Consider the following 10,364-nt stretch of genomic DNA (forward strand, 5'->3'; position numbering starts at 1 on the left):
CGATCCTATATCCGAAGCATATGGTAATCAATTCTTGATGTCTCACATAAAGACTTGATACTAGACCGGTCCTTTTGCTACAATATTTCTATTTGCCAAGTTCTCATAATTCAAATTATGAAAAGGGATGTCGTAATCATAATCGAATTTTAAAACGCAAATATGTACCCATATATAGAATTTCCTCATGTTGAGCCAAACCAACATAATATATATATATATATATATATATATATATATATATATATATATATATATATATATATATATATATATATATATATATATATATATATATATATATATATATATACACCATCTTATAATGGGTGGATAATATACAAGTACCAAATGCATAAATTTCTTAATTTTAAGCCTAAGAGGTACAACATCCAAATGCATAAGGTTGGGCGGGAAAATTCAAACTAAAATATAATCAAACACGAGATCCATCCCTTTACTCCCTATTCCCAGTCCCCAATCACTCACAATGACCTCCACCTCTAGCAACATCCACTATCAGGTACCCACCATTCACAACCTTAATTCAAAGCCCCTCTCATTCTCTCTCTAAATCCCTCTTCCTCCCTTATCCTCTCTGAAAAACTCTAACTCCCATTACGAGTAGAGCCAACACCATGGCTACAGATTTCAGTTATACTGGTTAACATCTCTGCCTTCACTACTACCGGTTACCGCCACCGGTACCAGCTCTACTATTAAAACCATCGTCGCCCTCAACAACCCTAGATCTAAACCACTGTACACGGATAACCGGTCACATCCATTATGCCGCCTCCTACTTCTCTTACCGGCGACTACATTTATGCCATAATCGAACCCAACACTGCAGCCATCACCGTCCTTTCCAGCCAACATCTCAGGTAACCGACGTTCACCTTGAAATTGCTGCTACCATTGTCGTAGCCCTGCACTACCACTAGCCGGTATTTCATATTTAGAGTAAGTTAAAACATTGAGAATATTGTTCTCCGTTAGCTTTGGGATTTTTCTAATGTTATTCAAGTTCACCGAGACTTAAAGCAAAGGGGAACATCAAGATTACATCAAGTTCATACGCAAGTCACAGGGTAAAATTTATAATGGTATTCCTTAGAAATACTTCGTGACACCACCATCATCAATTTTATCTTTTTCTAATTAGGGTTTTAACCTTACTTGCAGGAACGTAGATACTACATGGTCATGGTCTGTTTGGTTAACAAACAGAGAGATAAGGGACAACATCCAATCCCTAGCATTACCATCGCTCCCGTATCTCCTTCATCTCGTGCTCGCTTTCAGCAAATCACATGTAATATTTTTTCCTCTGAGCTCTCCCTTTCTAAGCCCTTTCCTATTTCAATCCTTTGATTTTTCTATCCCTAAATGTTTTTTATAATCTGGGATGAAGATGAGCAGGATATTTGGATGAAGACTTAGTAGTTTTTGGTAATCTATTTATGATGAAGATAAAAAGTCGATACATATGTTGTATAGTGTATACCCTCAACATATCTTGGAAATTACCCTCTTCATTGTTGATATATTTCTTCATTTGTTAACTATTTATGTGATTTTAATCTATTTTGGCATAAAATAATTCATTATTTTTTATTTTATTTTTCCAGTCTCGTGAAGTAGCAAGACTGGTATCAGTTTGACTTCCAAAGTTTTGTTTACATTTCAAGGTCTATTAACTAATTCCTCTGCCAACTTTGGCTGAAATAAAATTTAAATACATTATAGAAATTATACAGGCTGGTGAATTTGATTGTATAATTGAGAACAAATTACTACCAACATACATTTTGTTTTTATATTGGTTTTAATTTGATTATAGAAAAAATAAAATGATTGTTCGTTTGGATTGGAGATTTTGAGGGTTTTGAAATAGTTCGATTGAAAGGATATCAAGTGAAGGTCGTTGGACACCAGTTCCAAAGCTATGGTTAATTTAGGAAATAACAATCTACTTTTTAACACAATTTAATAATTTTTTTTTTCTATTTTTCTAATAGTTTTAGCAAATAGTATTAAAGATAAAAACCAAACAAATGGGGAGTCGTGAATGGTCAACCTGTAGATAAAGTGTTTGATGTGGGAATTAAGTGCATGGAAAAACAAAATGTGATGGATGATGAAATAAACTATTTATTTGATTATGAATGTGATGAAATAATTTTTTTCATAATTGTTGTGAAATAATTAAAAATAACAATTATATCATTAAATGATTGTAAGCATTTGACTTATGAATTGGTAAAACAGAAAACATATTTTGATTCTTTTATAAAATGTGTGAACAACAAAAGAAAAATTGGAGGAAATGGTTTCCATTTATTATCATATACAACTTTTCACCTAACAAAAACTGATCGCCGCCCAACAATTATTTGCATATAACAACACACGTTTATATTTAAATTATAATAGCAATATACTTTCATATTTAACCTATATAATTATTTTTAATAAAATTAACATAATAATATACTTAAAATAAAAAATATAATGTTTTGTCATTTTTAGGATAAACTACAAAGTTTTAACAACATATCGAATCGAAAGAAAATATTATTCGTTAAATAAATCAAATTGTTGTTTGCTACCGGATAAAGAATAATAGACAGAAGCTACTATTTGCCGTTTGCTGCCAGATAAATAATAATAGACAAAAATTATTATTTGTTGCCCGTCTAGAGACGGCTGATCACTAAAAAGAAAAATCGTCGGAATGAAATAAATCAAAAGGAAACGATTTGACTACCACCGAAATGACACTAATTTTCGTTCGGAAATTAATCGCCGGAATAAAATAAATTGCCTCCGCCGCATCGCGCGGGTACGTTACTAGTATATATATATATATATATATATATATATATATATATATATATATATATATATATATATATATATATATATATATATATATATATATATATATTCTTGACTAAAGATGATTAAAATCTCAATCTAATCCTTTTAGAATTGAAATGAAGTATAATTTTCTCTCCCTTAATTATAGCAAAACAACTTTTCAACCCCTGCAACTCCACGAATTGAAACTTTTGTTTTCTATAATTAACATTGCTAACTTTCAACCTTTATCATAATTAACATGCTCCCACTAAATGATGATTATTAGCATAACACAAATGCTCCCACTAGATTTGACATGTACTTAGAAATCAGCTGGACTTCTAGAAGTCAATACTTTACTGACTTTCTTACCAAACTTCAGATTTCTGAGACGAGATTGCCTTGATAAGACTTTATCAAAATCATACACCTTATCTTAGATAGCTCACAAACGTGTCAAAACAATTTTAGAACTATGAAAAGGGATGCCGTAATCATAGTCTCAATTGTTTAGATCTTTGCTATCTGTTTCAAATCTACCTGGTGGAAGTGTTTGAAACCTTATGACCCTTAGATTTTATGGTGTATGTGTTCTTATCCATGTGAATTGTCAAAACCATAGTCACAAGACAAGGATAATGACAAATCCAAACTCATATGGACTGAATTCAATCTTAATTTCTTGCCACCTGGCAGCTCAAGGGCCTTCCATTGCTTCCAAGTTGTTATGCAACCAATTGAGAACTCTAAGAACTCATATGCAAAGCCAACTTTCACTGGAATGTGCATATAAATAGAAATATGTCAACACGATAGGTTATAAACCTCACGTCGTGTGCTAGAGTTAAACAACATGTTTTTTTATTCTTGATTGGATCTTGAAATTTTTTTCAGGATCTTTAAGACTCCTACTGTCCTCTTGACATATAAGACTATCTTGTCAAATATTCAAGAGATAGTTTGGATTCTTTATCAAGACAAACACTTCACATAATTGGTCTTAGTTGATCTTTGGTTTATCCAAAACATCACAACTTACCAATTTCAAATGTACAAAAGTAGGATACTTTTACTCTTACATTTGACAAGTGTTTTAAACCTTTCTTTAAGATATGTCACTCAAGTTACAATCTTGGAGTATGACTCTAAGAATTGTTTTGGAACGAGGTATGACTCATGTTCTTGATTTAACCATTCCAACAAATCAAGATTCCTCTTATTAGTCATAAAATGCACTAAGATTCCCTTAAAGGACTAATTGTGATATGATTTCTAAATCATTAAGATGATCACGAAAGCTGATACTAAAGTACTCTCCCATCTTTTCAGATTTGAGAAACTTTTATCCTTCTGCCTAATTTGATTCTTCTCATTCGTTCTGCCATACATCGAAATTTTTCCAATGCTTTAGAATTATACTGAAGCCTGTAAGTATAACCATATTTACTAAACTTTAGTAAATCATGACGAATAGTCTTATTGATCTTTTGTGGTGGACTTGACCAGTGCACAAGAATGTGTACTCGATCCCTTAGTCCTTCACTTGACTCTCATATACATGTGAACAAGAAACTAGTCTTAATTTTCCAAAGCTGAAAGTTCTCATTCATTATACTGTACAACTTGTATGATTCCAAGTTTCTATCCAACTGAAAACTTAGGTGATAAGAAGCTTTCCTTATTTGGTGAATTTAGACACTACCACAAATGAAAGAATCAAATTCACATTTCCATTATTGCTAGAAACATATACACATCAAGTTTTTCATAAATGCCATTGCAAGGAGATATAAACTAAAGTAAAAAAAAAACTTTTATTTATTCATAAAATGCGGAAAAACTTTTTTTCCATACAATGCAACTATAAATGAAAACTATGCTATTACATGTTTCCTAGCAATCTATCATAACTCTTAAGAGTTGCTCAAGAATCCGATCTTGAATCAACCGATAGAAATCCATCTTCACAATTCTTAGCCTTCGTCTTAGAAACTGAGCTCTCACAAAGCAAGTCATTACTTATTGTCAGATTCATCATACTCTTTCTTTAAGTTTCCTTCACTTTTCCTTTGATTCTTAAAACATCAACATGTGACCCAATCACATCATGTAATATGAATCTCAGAATAGAAACTTAACCGAGTTAGATAGTGGACTTTACCTGAAGTAGAGTCAAACTTATTGACTTTACCAGCCTTATGATCTTTCAAGTAAATTTGGCAGCTTCGCAGCCAATGCCCTTTCCTTTTGGAAATAAAACCATATGGACCCTTTGGGAATGGTACATGGGATAATCTCAAACTTAGCCTTTCTCATTAACATTTAGTCAACTGAGTTGACTATGGCCAATCCATTTTAGTTAGGAAGAGAAAGCTTTTACTGGGTATCCAATGTAACCATTGTCAATGTCCATGGAAGGTTTGGAAAGTTAATCTTCTAATCAAATTTTCATTACTAGTCCTCAAATCATTTCTGATTCATCAGCACCAAGCAAATAGATAAGATCATTAAGGGTCTTGTCATAGTCTGTTTCATAGTAGTCCCAAAGGAACTCACTATGTGACTTAGAAAGTGATTGAACATCCAACTTTCTTAAGACTTTGACACCCAACTCTCCCAGCTTGTCAATATGTGACTTCATCTCCAAGATGTGAGCACACATAGACCTTGTTTTCCATTAGGGTTTGCGTGACCTTGAACTTGTGGGTTAGGGAGAATATTTGTAGGAGGTGGAGGAAGTGAAGTTTCAAGAGATTTGGGAAGATCATATATGTCTGAACTAGACATCTCTTGGGAGATATTCAAGATAGTTGATCTAAAGTCCTTAATATAACACCCAATATGAAATATTAAGGCTAGGAACCAAGACAATATTTTATAGTTGGAAAAGGGATGCCGTAATCCAAGCTATAGAATATTCGAAGGTAGGCGAATGACGATTCACCAATTTCCACCATGAAAACAAAATAGTTGAATTAGGTTTTACTTGGATTTGAAACTCCTAGATCTTTTAAGATTCATTGAACTTTTCAATGGCATGTTTCAATCTCGAGTGTGGCCTTCAGTTTTTGTGACTGGGATGCCGAGGATCACCAAACAAGGTGTGAAGTAACCATGCAAATTACTTGGTACTCTTAAATGTTTACCCCTCAATCGATGTGCCGGTTAACTACACACGCTCCATCGATATTATGATAAACATTAAGTTACCCTTCTCCTACCTTGTTAAATACGAGTTAGTGTGCTGGTTAACCACACACGCTCCACTAACCGACTTAAACAAAGTGCAAATTGTAATTTCATGGATTAGCACCTTATTCACATTTTCCTAAAGTAACTAAGATTGGGAATTATAAAAAACATTTAGTCACTTTATATTTATCATTAATACTTTTATTGAAGGGAGAATTATAGTCATTGTCCTACCCGTTCGGCTAACAACCCTCCACCAGTTAAGGAAGCGGTGGGTGAGAGTGGACACCCATTAAACTTCCATTTTATAGGCAGTAACCTTATACCCCCCCCCCCCCCTTGAAGACCGGCTTCGTGAATGAGGCCTACTAATGGTAAGATGACTTGCTCTTATACATATATATATAAATATTATTAACTTATAATATTATAAAGTATAAGGGTTGAATTTTAACTTTTAAAATTCTAAGGACTAAACTTGGAACTAAAGTATTCATGGGAAAACTTTACAAATTCAAAAATTTGAAGGCAAGTTTTGAAACTATTCAAAACTCTTGGATTTTCATGACTTATGAGTTTAATTAAAGCTTTAAAACTTTTTATGAAGAGACTCTTGGACATCCATAACTTGAGGACAAGTTATGGAGTCATAAAAAACTATTTATAAGAAAAGACTCTTCATTTTTTGTAACCTAAGGCATTTTTATGAGTTTTAAGATTCATAAATGTGACTTTTCATATAACTTGAGGACAAGTTACAAAAACACATTTTATGAACAACTTTTAGATTAATTTGGATTGAAAAGAACTAAAAAACAATTTTTCCATTAATCTAAACTAACTCATAAATTAAGGAAACATAAATTTTTTTTTGGTAATCCATAAGTTGAGGACAAATTATGGACTCCATTAAAATACATTTAGATCAGGAATTAACTAACATACACTTTTGTAAATAATTCCTATGATCTACCAAAACTCATAAGCATGAACAATCCATATCAACAATTTCAAGAATTACATCAACATAAATAAAACTTGAAATTTTGATTTTAACCTTGAAATTGGTTTACTGTAATCATTACCACTTAAAAAAAAGGTTTTATATGTCCAAAATAGCTTAAGGTAATGATTCTCTGTTGGTTATGAAGATAACTTAAGCCACGAGCTGCACCATTACTTGGTACTCTTAAATGTTTACCCCTCAATCGATGTGCCGGTTAACTACACACGCTCCATCGATATTATGATAAACATTAAGTTACCCTTCTCCTACCTTGTTAAATACGAGTTAGTGTGCTGGTTAACCACACACGCTCCACTAACCGACTTAAACAAAGTGCAAAGTGTAATTTCATGGATTAGCACCTTATTCACATTTTCCTAAAGTAACTAAGATTGGGAATTATAAAAAACATTTAGTCACTTTATATTTATCATTAATACTTTTATTGAAGGGAGAATTATAGTCATTGTCCTACCCGTTCGGCTAACAACCCTCCACCAGTTAAGGAAGCGGTGGGTGAGAGTGGACACCCATTAAACTTCCATTTTATAGGCAGTAACCTTATACCCCCCCCCTTGAAGACCGGCTTCGTGAATGAGGCCTACTAATGGTAAGATGACTTGCTCTTATACATATATATAAATATTATTAACTTATAATATTATAAAGTATAAGGGTTGAATTTTAACTTTTAAAATTCTAAGGACTAAACTTGGAACTAAAGTATTCATTGGAAAACTTTACAAATTCAAAAATTTGAAGGCAAGTTTTGAAACTATTCAAAACTCTTGGATTTTCATGACTTATGAGTTTAATTAAAGCTTTAAAACTTTTTATGAAGAGACTCTTGGACATCCATAACTTGAGGACAAGTTATGGAGTCATAAAAAACTATTCTAGACCAATTCCAGCTTTAAAACTCGAAGATATGCTGTCAGGGGATCCAAGTCGTCGAATGCATGAACCAACTCGGCGAGTTGGATGAGTTTGCACTTGGACTCGTCGAGTCCCTTCATGGACTCGTCGAGTCCCCTACCCAGACAACACAAATCTTCGATTTTTCAGCAATTTAAGCAAGTATAACAAGAAAACAAGCCTAGGCTCTGATACCACTGTTGGGATTTGAGCATTCTAACACTCCTAAGTGTACATGCAACCCTAAATACCTTGGATCTATGTTTTCTCTATTAAACATGCAAATATGAATATTCCAAGGTATTACCCTAACTAGCATATAATCTTTTGATACTTGGGTAATAAAATGGATAGAATACATACCTTTTTTGATGTAACTTGTCTTCATGAAGCTTGAGTGCCTAGTGCCCCAAGTGTGACACCTCAAATGATTCACACAACACCATGAACACTTGGAATAACCTTGAGAATAAGGATACTTTTGGTTCTCTCTAGTGAAATTGGCGTTTCCCTTTTGTGTACACACACTAGTTCCAATTTCACCAACCAAGGACATATTTATATAGTGTGGAGATTAGGGTTAAACCCTAATACCCATGACCTTTCATTTCATATGATACATGGGTTAAACACTCCATGGACTATCCATGAAAGCTTAGCCCAACCTAAATGAACTTGGCCCATCACGCACATATATCTTAGAGTTCATATTTAATTAGTTCCTTTTGATCACTTAGGTCCCGTTTGATAGTTGCTGACTGAGAAAGTGCTGATTGAGAAAAGTCTGTCTGGGTAAGAAATCCTGACTGAGTAAGAAACCATGTTGTTTGATTCTACGTCTGACTGAATGGCCTGACTAATAAAAAATGACCATTTTACCCTTTTCTCTAAAGGGTGATATAAATTACACACAATTCCTTTAAAAATTCCAAATAAAAGTTATAAAAAAAATCATTGTTTTTATAAAGTTATAAATAAATTCATTGTTTTTCAACAATTCAAACAATTTATTCTTTGACCAAAATTGATAAAGAGCAACAGTAAACATAAGAATAACACTTTGACCAAATTAACTCTGCTCCATTTTTATTCTAGAGCATTCCATGAGCATAGAATTTTGACCATCTGTCTTGTAAAAAACAGATCCTCTCATCCATACCTTCAATAATCTACTAATTTTGATTTCTTGATCCAGAAAAACCAATTGAGAACCAACAGACCTGGCTTATACTTGCTAATCTTGAAATTAATCAAAAAAAGACCAAACTGCCCTTTTCTCAAAAAAAAAAAATTCTTAATCAGTAACCAAAAATATTTATTCAATATGTCACTGTAAAGATCCCACCGAAATGAAATAAGAAGAAGAAATTAGAGGGCATGATTCAAATTTCATAACAATAGCACATCTAATCATAGCTTATACATATTTCATAACAATACAACATGACATGAATTATAGAGAGTTGTAATTAAATAACACAATGATAATCATAATCTAATCAAGTATACTTAATTAAATCATAAAATGAATCTTTGTATGGAATTATGTACTTATGAAACTGGAAGACATACTAGAGCAATCCAGTGTTCTATTAAGCATAAATAATGTCATATGAACTTTTTTAAATTCTCAATTCCGCTTATTTGCAATAAAAAAACATGACTTGCTAAGAGCTATTTCGTATGATCTTGTCCAACATATTATACAACCAAAAAAACATGACACTTGCTCATAGCTTATACATATTTCATAACAATACAACAAAAAATGATACAAATTTCATAACAATAGAGAAAAACAATTATGGTTTCATAAAGAATTCATAATATTCTAACAAAAAAGTATTTTTATTTCATAAAGAACTTCAACGCATAAATTGTATCTGATTTTAACAATTATTAACAGAAAAGAAGAAGAATATCTTACCTGATGGCGTCGAGATGGTGTCACAGATGGAAGAGATGGAAGAGAAGTCTGGCGGAGGTGCGATCGGTGGGATGGCAGAGGTCCGATCGGCGACCTCTGTTTGGCGTTCAATTGGAGCTACGATGTGGAGTTGTATGCGACTGTGTTTTTAGGTCAGGGAACAATGGAAGAAAGAATAAAGAGGGAGGAGTAGGATCGTCTAATGTCTCCAGTCAGCGATTGTTAAGATACTAAGTGAGAAAGCAATTGAGCCAGCCAATCTTACCGAGAAAGCAACAATTCAAACACTTATGGTCTGACCGAGTCAGCCCAATTCGCTGACTCGACCCAGTCAGACCTTTATCAAACACACACTTAAGTAATTACAAATTAATTCTTGATCAATACTAATTAAATAATATGATTATATATTAATATATTAGAACTTATAATATATTAATAAAAATCATTAGTATCCTT

At 32.7% G+C, this 10,364-nt stretch overlaps 1 long non-coding RNA gene across 1 annotated transcript; it reads left to right on the top strand.

The window, feature by feature from the left end:
- The first annotated feature begins 475 nt into the window (after window positions 1-475).
- Window positions 476-1,603, top strand: LOC111893835 (uncharacterized). The gene is made up of 2 exons (XR_002850963.3): window positions 476-1,091; window positions 1,186-1,603. It is a non-coding gene; the product is annotated as an uncharacterized LOC111893835 (long non-coding RNA).
- The last annotated feature ends 8,761 nt before the right edge of the window (window positions 1,604-10,364 follow it).

This window comes from Lactuca sativa, chromosome 8 (genome assembly GCF_002870075.4).
Source record: "Lactuca sativa cultivar Salinas chromosome 8, Lsat_Salinas_v11, whole genome shotgun sequence".
NCBI lineage: Eukaryota > Viridiplantae > Streptophyta > Magnoliopsida > Asterales > Asteraceae > Lactuca > Lactuca sativa.